Source organism: Pelecanus crispus, chromosome 3, assembly GCF_030463565.1.
Source record: "Pelecanus crispus isolate bPelCri1 chromosome 3, bPelCri1.pri, whole genome shotgun sequence".
In the NCBI taxonomy this organism is placed as follows: Eukaryota; Metazoa; Chordata; class Aves; order Pelecaniformes; family Pelecanidae; genus Pelecanus; species Pelecanus crispus.
This window is the reverse complement of record NC_134645.1, coordinates 97,471,340-97,484,928: the sequence shown is the minus strand read 5'-3', so window position 1 is coordinate 97,484,928 and position 13,589 is coordinate 97,471,340.

Genomic DNA, 13,589 nt, shown 5'->3' with positions numbered 1-13,589 from the left:
ATCAAACATACCTTGCAACATGTTATGTGAAGTGGAGATTTGGTTTGTAGTACTTGAAGAGTTCAGCTTTGCATTTCACACATGCCGTGTGCTTCTTGGCCTTTCTGTACATACCACCAGAGAGAGACCCCAATGCGCTAGCACCCAGCCCGTGAGGAAGGAAGTCTGGGGGCGTACGGGCCAGGGCTGATGTGCTGCACAGGGTCATGAGTATGATCACTTCCATCCATAGGCTGAACCCCAAGCTCTCCTGAGACGCCTCTCATCGTAACACAGGGAGGACGAGGGACTTCAGGGACTGGAGCGATAGACAAAGCTTTTCCTAGGCTTCCCCCTTTTTTTAACCTCTTTCTTCTTTCTTCTCACCAAGGCAGGTTGCATCTTAAATTTACCTACACTCTCAGTATGGGATAATGCCACCAAACCTTGCAATAGCAAGGAACGTGGATTTCTCTGCCCTGCTGCCTCCTTCACGGATCTTGCAGACCCTCACTCACTTAGCGACACGCTGCACCAAAAGCAGCTTGACTGCAAGGCTGCAGCCCCAGGGTCAAAAGGTGACACCCATAAATACAGATTTAGGAGCATATGAAGAGCATTGGCCTTTGTCACGGCTGATAAGAATCATTCCTGGAGGCTGTCTTTGTGTATAGCTGTATGTAAACAGGCATGGTTTGCCTCTGGCCAGCCTACCAGGCAATGCTGGTTGTTGCCTGTGCTCTGCTCTGCCAGGCTTTGTGTCATACTTGTGATGCAGTCCTGATGTGAAGTATTTGCAGTATTTTCTGACTTTATTTATTTTTATTTCTAAGAAGGACTGTTGTTTGTATTCAACCACTTTTGCCCTTGTTACTTTCAATGCTGTATGCAGCTGTGCTCTGTGCTAGGCTGGGGAGGTGGTGGACAGCACTGCTCAGCACCCTGCTTCCCTTGTCATCTGACTCCACAGCATGGGACAGGAGAACAGCAAAGGTTTGCACTTCCTTCCCTAAATCCCTGACATTTCAGATAATCAAGCTAAAAAGACACGCTACAGCATGTCTCATGTAGAGCAGCAGATGGCTCGCTCTCCTCTGAAGTCCAGCTGGGAAAAGAAACCTTGGATGGTGCCTAGGTCTTAAGAGAAACTCCACCCTTGTTCCCTCCAGTGCCATGGCTCCTTAGGGCAAGCTCTCATTCCGTGGTGCAGACAGGATACGGCTGCGATGATGTAGGAACACATTTTAAACTGTTTAACAGTACCTATACTAAATAGCAACCCTTAACCCTAAATGCTGAAGGTTGCTTAGAAAATGAAGGTGGCGGCCTGGGAAAATATATCAGTGATGCTAACCTATGTTGCAGCATTTCTTCATGGAGCAAGATAATGTCTCTTCTGTCAGGTTATGAAGTTTTATATGATATAATAAAAAAGTTGTCTCTTTCTGGGTTCCCACATCTTTTTTCAGTCTTTTTTAATTTTATATTACAAGATGCCCTTATTTATTTATGCCTTTTTAAAGAATCTGACTTTTGAAGTCTTGTTTTTCAAGATGAACAGAAGAGGAGCAGAGAAATAGAACTCGTACTCACAATATAAGAATCATCTGGTTGTTATTAAATAACTGGAAGTAACATAAGCAGAGTTCCATGAGTGAAGACTGAAATATCTACTTTTAAATTTGTCTAAGTCCCCTTATATGCAGTACAGCATACAGTGTTTTTATGTTGTAAATGCCTAACAAGGATATTTATGGTTTAGAGTGATAATTTACAAAATGGAAGAATATAAAGTTAAGGTATCAGATCATTAGGACAAGAAAAGATATGCACATGCATCCAAGCAAAAAACTTCTCAGGTTTCCCACAAGAGAGCAAGTTATAGTCAGTCAAAAAGGAAAATAATTAGGATGCCTTGAGCTGTGCAGTCCTTCTACTGTAAAACTGAATATAAAATCATTACTAAATCATGCATAAGATGATGCTGACCAAATCAGAAATGTTTTATGTGACTCTGGCAGTACAATGTGTTTTCATCTGTCTGGAAATATTCTGTCTGCTGCAAATGCCTCAGGGCTCCCTGTCGCTGCGGATATTCTTCCCTGGGGGTTTATGTTGGGAGGGGAGATATTTATGATACCTGCTTTTCTTATCATATTTTAGCAGAGGCACTCCATGCAGTTCAATTTTTGGCATTGGCCATGACAGTAAAAAGCTTGGGACTTTCCTCAGTTGGCAGCATCGCTTTCATATGGAATAAAGTACGGCATTCAGCTCTGGAGCCCCCAACATAAAAAGGACATGGATCTGTTCGAGCGAGTCCAGAGGAGGGCCACAAAGATGATCCAAGGGCTGGAGCACCTCTCCTATGAAGACAGGCTGAGAGAGCTGGGGTTGCTCAGCCTGGAGAAGAGAAGGCTCTGGGGAGACCTTATAGCAGCCTTCCAGTACCTGAAGGGGACCTATGAGAAAGCTGGAGAGGGATTTTTTTGAGGGCATGTAGTAATAGGTGTCCTGGTTTCGGCTGGGATAGAGTTAATTTTCTTCCTAGTAGCAGGCATAGTGCTGGGTTTTGGATTTAGTAGGAGAAGAATGTTGATAACACCCTGATGTTTTTAGTTGTTGCTAAGTACTGCTTATGCTAGTCAAGGACTTTTCAGCTTCCCATGCTCTGCCAGGTACAGAAGAAACTGGGAGGGGGCACAGCCAGAATAGTTGATCCAAACTGACCAAAGGGCTATTCCATACCATATGACGTCATGCTCAGTATATAAACTGGGGGGGTTGGCCGGGGAGCAGTGATCGCTGCTTGGGAACTGTCTGGGTATCGGTCGGCGGGTGGTGAGCAATTGCATTGTGCATCACTTGCTTTGTATATTATTATTGTTATTATCATTATTATATTGTTATTATTATCATTACTATTTTACTTTATTTCAATTCTTAAACTGTTCTTATGTCAACCCAGGAGTGTTTCTCACTCTTACTCCTCCGATTCTCTCCCCCATCCCATCGGGGTAGGGGGAGTGAGCGAGCGACTGCGTGGTGCTGAGTTGCTGGCTGGGGCTAAACCACGACAATAGGACAAGGGGTAATGGCTTTAGACTGAAAGAGGGTAGATTGAGATTAGATATAAGGAAGAAATTCTTCGCTATGAGGGTGGTGAGGCACTGGAAGAGGTTACCCAGAGAAGTTGTGGATACCCCATCCCTGGAAGTGTTCATGGCCAGGTTGGATGGGGCTTTGAGCAACCTGGTCTAGTGGAAGGTGTCCCTGCCCATGGCAGGGGGGTTGGAACTAGATGATCTTTAAGGTCCCTTCCAACGCAAACCATTCTATGGTTCTATGGAAGGAAGCATGTATTGCGTCCTCTACAAAGTACTCCTCTGGGTTATATGGCAACGCTCAACTAGATTCAGAGAAGTGACTTAGGCCTTGTATCGCTTAAATTTCAGTGTTGTGGTAGCCAGTGGAAGTATAGATTGGAAGTACAGGCAATCTGGATGTCTAGATATCTAAAGGTATTCTTCCTAAAGGAAATGGGAGTAGTAATGATGCTGGACATTTCCTATTAAACAGCTGGCCTCTGTTCAGGACACTCATCTATACGTGGAAACATGGACTCGTATTTATTTCTCCTCTGTCAGTGGCATTTAGTTTTACCTCTGCAGTGAATGCTGAACCTTAGGCAAGACAATGCACCGGAGCTTTGTGGAATCTTCTTTCTTTTTACCTGTAGTTGTTTCCTCATGTGTAGAAGCCATGAATGTCCTTAGGGAAAAGAGTAGATTCCCCATCAGCGCTGCCCCTCAGCCCTGTAGATGAGTTCTGTATTTGCTGGGTTAATGGCTTTAAATGCTTCGATGCGGATATATGGACTACTAAGGGATGTTGGAGAGCTCACTAAGAAGTGCAATTTTTTTGTCAATGGGCTTATAAAAACATATGACTAGCTATAGTGCGTCAGAACAATGGTCCATTTCCCTCAGTATCCTGTCTCTCACAGCAGTCAACAGCAAATGCTGAGGGAAGGACTTGTACAGACCAAACATAGGGTGATACATCCTCTGAATAGTGTCTGCATGTTTGAATACACTGAGTTGTGATGCAAGCCCTTCTTGAGCCTACAAGTTTTGGGGTGTATTTTATGAATTCCAGTTGTGTGCATAAATGTTGGACTTACGCTTTCAGCTGTGTGGCTCAGTCTTGTGAAACCATGTCTTTGTACCTGCGTGGTGCCAGGCTAGAATGATTCTTTCAAGTTTCCACTCCACGATGTGGTGCAATATAATACTGCAATGTTAAGGCTCTTCAGATCTGTGGCAAAACAAAATTAATCTGAGTTATCCTGTCATGAAAGATGGAACGATGAGGATAAAAGACGCTGGTATCTCACAGGTTATCTCAATAGAGTTTTGTCCTGTTCCTGCTGGGAAAGCCTGCTGGGAACTTGATTGGTAGCTGCATTTGCCAAAGCCTGGAAGTGTCCAAGCACATGCTACAGCTGTCACTTAAGTGTTTTCTAACTTTCAAACTGTAGTGAAAGTTAATGATAAAACTTTTCAAAAGTATTTCCAGTGACGAAGAAACTTTACTTAATCTTAGAAGTGCTGACGTGCAAACTTGCATCATGCATAGTAGGTGAGAGATCCTGAAAAATATGTTTCTCTTGTCAGTAACTAAGTAAATAATTTTTGCAGATATCTCAGAAAGCTGGATGGAACCCATCACGCAGGACAGGATGATGTACGTTTTTATGCTCAAGGAACACAGCATGCCAGATAAGGTAAGAACCTGTGAATTAGGTACTGAATAACTGGTATCTCTTGCATAACAATGAATCTAGGAGACTTGAAAATGTAGGAGACTTGAAAATGTGTGTGGTAGTGTGAGATCCCTTAGACCGGTTGGGGAAATAGAGAATGACTTTACTAGTTTTTAACAGCAGGTGTCGAAGGAAGACATGTCTGAAGATTCTCAGATGTTTGGTATCTAGGTGTGCCGAGCAAAAAGAAACAAAGCTTCTTGCAACAGTGAAGACACTTCACCTTTGATGTTGATTTGAAAAATGTTGAATTTTGAAAGAGTAAATGTGATATCTTTTTACTGAAGCAATTTGTTACAATGTTGCCCAAAATTATGCCTCTATTTTGTCACTCTGTGCTCCAAAAATAAGCCTAAGTTTATGGTAATTATAATACTTTCATAACAGAATCAACCTGCTTTTTCTTTTGCAAATATTGGCAGCTATCCCCAGCTATTACATCTAGAGGAGGTACATAAAAACTTTACATAAAAATACAACAGGACTATTACAAAACAAACAAGAAATAAAGAGGGAAAGGAAGAGAAAGAGAGAGGAAAGGGAGAGGGAGAAAAGGAGGTGGGTCCCATTTAGTTAACTTTTAAAAAGCTGACCTAGTTGCACAGCAGTGCTCATACTGTCTCAGATGAGTCATTTGCAACTGAGGAGCCTTTACGTAGCTTTTTCATGTGCTGCATGGTGACTGGTGGCAGGGTGCAGAAGCTGCTACATAATCCAGGTCTCTGGCTGTGGAAGCCAACTGTGCCTCAGAGGTGCCAACGTCGTGGGGGTCTCTGGCACCCTGCTGCAAGCTCAGCCTCATCCTGCTGTGGAGTGGTGGGGCCTCTGCGAAGCCCTTGTCTTTTCCCTCCTGCAAACTGGCTCCATGTCCTCGCCTGCTGCAGGACATCTCTCTGGGACCTCTCTCCAGGTTATCTTGCAGTTGTTAATCCCATGGTATGACTTAGAGCTGTCACTCTCTCCACCTCAGGATTTAGAAAGTAATATAAATGTTTAAATTCAGACTTAAAAATTCTCAGCTAAGTAGGACAATACACCCCTTATGAACTCTCAGTTTCTTCATGAGGTTTGTTTTTTGTCTTATCCTACACTTGGGACAGCTGCAGGCGAACTGTTCTTCCTGGCTAGCGTGGAAAAGTCTTCTCCAGTCTTTCATAACTTTTATATGTTCATTAAATACCGTACAAGTATTTTTCCTTCTATTTGCTGGGGAGCATCAAGCCTCAAGGGCTGGAATTTTTTAAGATAAATGTAAAATATATGTATACTTTCTTTGTGACCCACATCAGGGAGTAAACCCTGGCTTGACTCGGTGTCAGCATTGCTCAGGATCACTCTTGGGACAGCCTGGCCATGTACACATTGAATATCAGTTGGATCGAATCCTGGCCTGATGCCTATCACATAATCCTTTGTACCTGCTCACTCAGAGCTCTTTCTAGTGTCCAACACATACCATACTGCCATACCTCACTGAGAGAGCTGTAACAGTGGTATCACACGCTCTCTGCTTCCTTACCACCAATTCTCATTTTGATTGTATTATGTAGTGTATAAGAGCTGTTTGCCCTGTTGTCAAAATTTCTATTTACTAGCGAAAGGGAAACAAGGCAATAGTAATTACTGCAGTCATTCAAATAGCAACCTGGTTGTGGTTTACATTATTTCAATTAAGATGAAAATACATGAGCCTTGCAGCTAAGCATAAGTAAAATGCAGTTGAAAAATTTTAACAGCTCTGTTTCAGGCATAGTAAGAAATGTAATTGCAAACTCCTGAGATCTATATCATCTAGCCATCAGGTTTTGTAGTCTCAATCCTTGCAGCTTTTCAGGATCTTTCTGGATAAAGCCCTGAGTAACCTTGTCTAACCTCACTGCTCACCCTGCTTTGAACAGCAGGCTGGATTAGATGACCTGAGTCCTCTGCCCTGAATTTTCCTGTGGTCCTGTGATCCTGCAACCCCTCTCAGGAGTAAAAAACCATCACATTCACTAGGTGTTTTAAATATAGTCTGTTTGTTTTTTTTAATATCTGAAGTAAATTACTGCTAAGGTACAAAATGAGAAGGAGAGAAGAAACTCCCAGAACTGCTGTTAGTGGTCAGAAAAATCACAGGGTGAATCTTTATCCTAAAAACATGGCTAGGAGGCCTTAGAAAGTTGTCCAATATAGGACACATTTCAGACGTATGACAGCAATTTCCAAACATTCGGTTGCGACAGTAAGGTTTGGAAAGATGTAGCTCTTGGGTCCACACCCTCTTCATTTAAACACGAGTGCTGCTGTGGGTGGTTGGCAATGGAACAGTTACTTTTTGAACAGCATGAATGAATATCCTATAGTGGCATTACTCAAGGGCTAAGTTTATTTAGACTTATTTAGGCTTATTTGGTGACTTGAAACATGAAACCTTTACTCAGGTCCTTGTTAATCACTGAGATGGGACGCCTCACCCTCCCTCCTTTCCTGTAGGCAGTATGTGGTAAGAGTTAGTCCTCAGGGAGAGAAAACTGGTATTTACCAGTGTCTAAACTAAACACAAAGTTTTGTGCAAGTTTTATAAACAGTTTCAGTGTATTTTTTTAAATAATTCTTAATCACTTCTGTCTATAGAAGCCATTTTAGCTGCTACAGGAACTGATTCTGTAAGAGACAACTTGCATAACATGAGGTTGACTCTCAAGTTATATGATTGTCAAATGGATGTCATCTAAAATAGAATGGAGGTTCTGAGAGGTTTTGCCTACATAATTAATGACTACCTACCTCTACTCTAAATAGCTATTGCTTCTTGATACAATGGAGGAGATGGTTGGAAAGTGAAGGATTTTTTTTTACCTCCTTTCTTTTTAGACTTAAAAAAAAGACAAACTAAACTTAAACATGGTCATAATTTTTGCTTTTGACCAATTTCCAAGCAGAAAGTTTGGTTTTCATTTTTAGACGGGAAAAAAGCTGTCCTGCAAGAGATCACATCCTACAAGAACTTTTCATTTTAACAACTACTTCTAATTCTGTCATCTTTTTTCTGGTGTTCACCTTTTCTGGACATGCCAAGATAGAGGAAACCAGGACTGAAATAGTATAGTCTCCACCACTGTTAGGTGCTTTTCTTTCCCTTCTCTCAATTCTATTTAATTTCCTTGGGACTGGGAACACATCCCTGCTCTGTCCTTTCTGGGATACATTCATCTCTCTGTGTATGATTTTGGTCCCTCTGCTCAAGAGCAACCTCATGGATTTTTATCATGCTGCCTGAAGATCCCCTAGCCTGATCTTCTGTATGTCATGGATTTTCTTGGTAGTGTGCTCGGGAAGATAACCTCTGTGGATAGTATGTGCCTCATTTCTAATTTGCATTTGATTGACTTTAATGCCTGACGTTTAGTTCTTTTTACACTTTTCTCCCATAGATCAGCACCTGTTATTTTCTTTCTATGAAAGTGTCATGGAGGCCCCTCTCAGTCTTCTCTCTCTGATGAGTTAACATATGCATCTCTTTTGTCTATTGGTTTAGGGCATTGTCTCCACACCTTGACTTACTTTTGTGTAAAATGTGGGAAATGAGGTTTGTCTACACTATGAATTGCTCTCAGGTCAGCCTGCTTTTGAAAGGAAGCTGCCTCTGCCTAGAGGGATACACTGGTCTATAAAACAGACTGCTGTACTAACATCCCTTTTTTTATGGGTGGATGAATGTCGTAAATAGCTATTACAGAAACACACATTCAGTAAAAAAATTGCCAGTTTTTAATGTACTTAATTAAAAGTGAAGTTACAATGTATGAATGCATGTACTCCAGAATGCTGTGATATACTACTCTATGACATTATGGAAACACTGGTTCTAGAAATTCCTTTTAAAAGCTGTAATTTAGATTTACAGTTTAATTATAGGCTGTAGTTTAAGATAAGTGAATCGTCAGGGAAATCTCACCTTCTTTAAAATGAAATAGTGTTAATGCACACTAAATTGTTTAATAAAAGTACGGTTTTTCTTGGCCATTTCAGCAGTATTTGCAATGAGGGGGGGTTGCACTGACCTTTTGAAAACCCTCAGAGAGCAAAGGGAATAAGGGCAGATAAGATAAAGTGATTAATGAAGCTTCGTAAATGGAATTTCATCACATGCAATTGTGAAAATACTGCCCTAGGAAAACAGATTTTTGAGGACAACCTCAAATCATTACAAAATAATTTGTAAAAATTTTTAACTTCTCTCACTTTCATAAAAACAGCATGTTTGTACATGTTTTAACATGCCCCTACTGTATGGTTGAACATTTTACAATCAGAGAAAAATGCTAAAACAAAATAAAATTAAGGCATAACTGCTACTTCGCCATAAAAAAGATATTATGTGAACCTGCTTCCTAAATGTTCTGCTCATATGTATCAGATAAGATACAGTATGTCAATCACAGTTAAGGGCTAAATGCAGCAAATAATGCAAGAAAACTCGGTTCTTCATATCGAAGTTACAGAGAATTGAGTGAGGTGGAGAATACAATTTTGAGTCCTGACGCCACTGAAGGCAATGATTTCAGTGCCATTGATTTCTGTAAATCCAACAGTCTACTCTGAGAATGCCTGCAGAGGAAATGTGAAAATTTTGCTACACATAAAAACCTGTTACGGATACCACATTTACTTGCACCTTGGAGGACCTTCAGCACATCAGCAACAAGAGCATAGGGTCATTTTGCAGTAATTCATTACCGTTCTGTGAGATCCATCAACTGCCAAGAGCTATTGTTCTGGGAAAGACAGGGGGCAAGGTCCTGATTTTCATTCTGTTATGGTCCTTCTGCACTGCTCAGTCAGTTCAAAAGGGCTGTAAGGCCAGGGAACTTGGTAACTGAGAATTATCTTTGCTGTAGGGGAACTCTTAGGTGTATCATTTGTAGATTTGCTCCTCAGACTTTCACACTTCCCATAGTGTAATTTTGTCATTCCTTCTTTAATTCCCTTTCTTTCTGAAGCTCATTTCTAAAAGTGAATCTCTCAAAACCTCATCAAGTCTTAACCATGACATCCTTCTACATTTGATGTGTTTCCTAAAAGACAGTGCTTTACTTTGTTGTGGTATTTGAAAGCACACATATAATGCAATAATACAGTATTTACAGATTTGATCACATTAATTGTTATAGGTATGGTTAAAATGTGTACAGATATTTTAATAATAAAAATTAAAATATTATGAAAATATTTAAGCTCAAGATAATGAGCTCTTTCTATGCTACATTAACAAAGAAAAAGCTTTTCTCCTATTTGGACATTGCTTGCTTGTTCTTATGCCAGCCTTTGAACAAATAGAAGCAAAATCTGATACCTTCAAACAGGCCCTGATCCAAAGCTTGTCAAAATTAATGTCTATCTTTAGGTTTGATTCATTGACTACTCAGTAAGGACACTTAAGCTATAGTCATTTTACATGCTCTGGAGATAACAAGATGTATTTCAACTACTTCTCTTGACTCCCTGTTTAGACATTTAATAGAAATTGGTACTTTTAGGTTGGAATTCACTTGATTCATTTAGAAGGCCACTTTTGAATGTCTGCTCATTCAAATGTTGGTGTCTTAATGAGTCACATAAATCTGGTCTGGAAAGTGCCTACTTTGCTCCACTGTCTGTCAACTGCAGAGTCTGACAACTGCAGAGTCCACATTTGACCAGGTGAATCCTACCCACTATGCCTGGAGTAACAGTTCAAGTTGGAAGTGAATTTGCAAGTAACGTTATCTATCAAGAGAGATGACTTCAGGTACTAGGAAAAAAGATCTTAAATGCAGTGCAGACCAGATTTTCATGAAACTCCACCCTGATAGCTCAGGGCAAGTTTCAGTGTGTGGCACACCCTTCGTCAGCATAATGTAAAATGTTTTGACACATTCCATCATCAGAACCAGCATCAGAAGTGTTATTACTGAGCACTTCTTGGGAGAGCTTTATATCCTATGCTTCTGTCAGTACTTTCCAGCAAGCACAAATTCTTCAGGCTTACATCCAAGCAAGGAATGTGCCCTCCTACTACCACAGGATGATCTTCCACCCACCTATTTTTAGTATTCACTATAATTCTTGTCCACTCACTACAAGTGATAAAACAGACTTTTGCTTCCTTCCTAGTTCCATGAGCTGCTGAATCACAGTTTCTGCTAGGACCTCATCCAGAGCCTATAGAGATTAATTAAAAGATTTATCCATCCCCTAAATGAGCTTTGTTGCAGGCCTTGAGTTCAGTGATGCATAAGGCAACTGGCTAAGCTTTTGAAAAGAGAGAGTATTATGCTGGAAGAGACTATAGTGATCTTCTAGTTCAAATTTCCACATAACATAGCTCTTCAGATTTCCCTGAATTTGTCTCATTTCATGGAAACACGCTTTGTTTGCACCACAATCTGGTTGAATGCCTGCTGAATCCAGCTGAATGTCTGACCAGCCAACTTCACTGTCTAATGCTAAAAGCAGGAGAGGGCATTGGCCATTCAAGTCCTTGCTGTTCTAATTTTTGCTGAGGCTTTCCCCAGTATTTTAAGTACTGTAGTGCTTAGGTTTTCACATTTACCAAACAGTACTATTTTCTACATGTGATATTAGAGAAAAGCAGACCTTGCTGTGCACATGTTTATTTCCAGCCAATCTTCATACAATTAGTAGTGCTTGCTAGGTGCTGCGGTCCTTCTTATTTACCAAGGCAGAAGTTGCTTTCTGGACTCTTTAAGGAACCATTCCGGCTCTCTGTATTTACTTAAACACATTTTTACTTAGTGTATACCTAGGCTGCATCTCAAAGGTGTGATTTCAACTGATACTGATACACGTATTCAGGCTAGACTTAAACTAAGTTTTATAGGAACAGACAACAGTATAGTTAGCTGCCTGAGACCGTAGCCAGTGCTGTAGATGACTTTTGCAGCCTTTACAGGCTCTGTTTGTAAAAGACCATGAAATATTAGCAAAATTAGGTTCCTGGGGAGCAGTGAAGGTGGTAAAAGTGGAATTTTCATTATGGTGACATATCACAGATGGGTGTAAAACTTGAGTCTGGTAATGCTTGCTTAACTCCAAAACGCAAAAATTGAACAGAGATGGATTTTTCAGCTAGCTTCCCTGGTTGGCATGCCAAACACAACGACAACCTGTTTTACCTCCCAGATTGTGTCTCCAGAGTATCCACTTCACTGGCTTGGAGCAGTTGAAGATTATTAAATCCTTTCATGCTAGGTTATACTATTTCAAAATTATTCCTAATATGCAGAAGTCAGGTCCAAAACAAATTTCCCTCACATGGTGATCTCAATAAGTTGCTGTGCAGTTCCCTGCTTCCAGTTTTGTGCACAAATTAGTCTCTCAGGGGTTTGTCAGAGCCAGGCATTTAACACCTACTTAGGCCTGAGACACTGCCAAATGGTTGTTTCTGTGGTCTTGAAAATTATGTGTATCCCGGCTAAGGTCTTTTGTTTAGTTAAACACAGATCTCCTAGCAGTTTAATAGGCCTGTTCTGGGTGGATGGGTATTTTTTAGCTGAGGACGTTTTGTGCCCTATAACAGACACCGGTGGGTATGCAAAAACTTTTCAAATCTAGGCGCCCCTAAGTTTAAATTTGACCAGTTTAGCGCAAACTGAAGTGCTGCTTGTTTTTGTTTGAGTTACCAGTCTGACCTAGATCAAACTGAACAGTGACATGTAACTGCATAACAAAACCCTAGTGTAGAAAACCGTAAATGGAAATGTGCAGATTAACAGAGTGCAGGGGAATGTAACGGTCCTGTAATCAGTAAGGTTGCGTGATAAATTATGCTTACCTGATGCACAAGTCAAGTCAAACAGAACAAATAGTTTAACACTCAGTGAGCGTGAATAGGATATCCGCTTAACCCAATTGTCTATAAATTATGCTTCTTTTCCAATTACTCCTGAGCAATTTTTATTCTTTGTTTGCAGAGGAATGTGCAGAGGAGGCTTGAGATACATGGTATAGTTATAGCATACATAGGCTATAGGGCTGAAGTTGGTTTAAAATTTCCTTATTTCACCTCGTATCTGCTCACACTCCACAATTTCCTATCTACATACTGTGCTAATAGCCGCTTGTGGGGCTGTGTTGCAAACGGAGCCACTGAAATGAGAGGCGTTAGAAGTAAACATCTCTCCAGAAAGAGCTGTATGGCACAGGCTGCAGAGTAGGGCTGGGAGGGCTGTGGGATGCAGAGCTGGGAGGTGCTGAGTGGAGAATGGGAAAGGGAGCTGCTGGGGCTGGCTTTCTCATGGGAACCATCACACAGTATGACTACTCCCTGTTCAGTATTTAGTGTTGTTTGGGCACCAAAGAAGGGCCACATTTGATAAAAGAATGTAGGAGTTGAAGTGGTGTTTCAGGGAAGTCACAACTTACGTTACAATGAAAATTAGCAGCTGCAGAGCACTTTTGTAAATCAAGACCTTGTTGAGATGCTAGTAAGATGTGATTCTTAAAATTATGTCTGAAGTGGGCTATTATGTGTTTAAGTTTTTTGTTAACTGCGAACTTACTGAATCCTTATGTAACACATTTGATTCCTAAATGGTATGTTTAACCATGAAAACCCTCTACAAGTACCTACAGCGTAGTATATCCTGTTTGGAAATGAAATTATGAAAAGGGGCTTTAAATGTCTTCTGACAAGGCAGAAGGAATCAGAAGGTGGTATAACTCCAGCAGAGGAAACTCCATGTTGGATTAGGAAGGGAATGAAGGGGGTATGTTCAGAAGACTCGGAGGTTCAGAGATC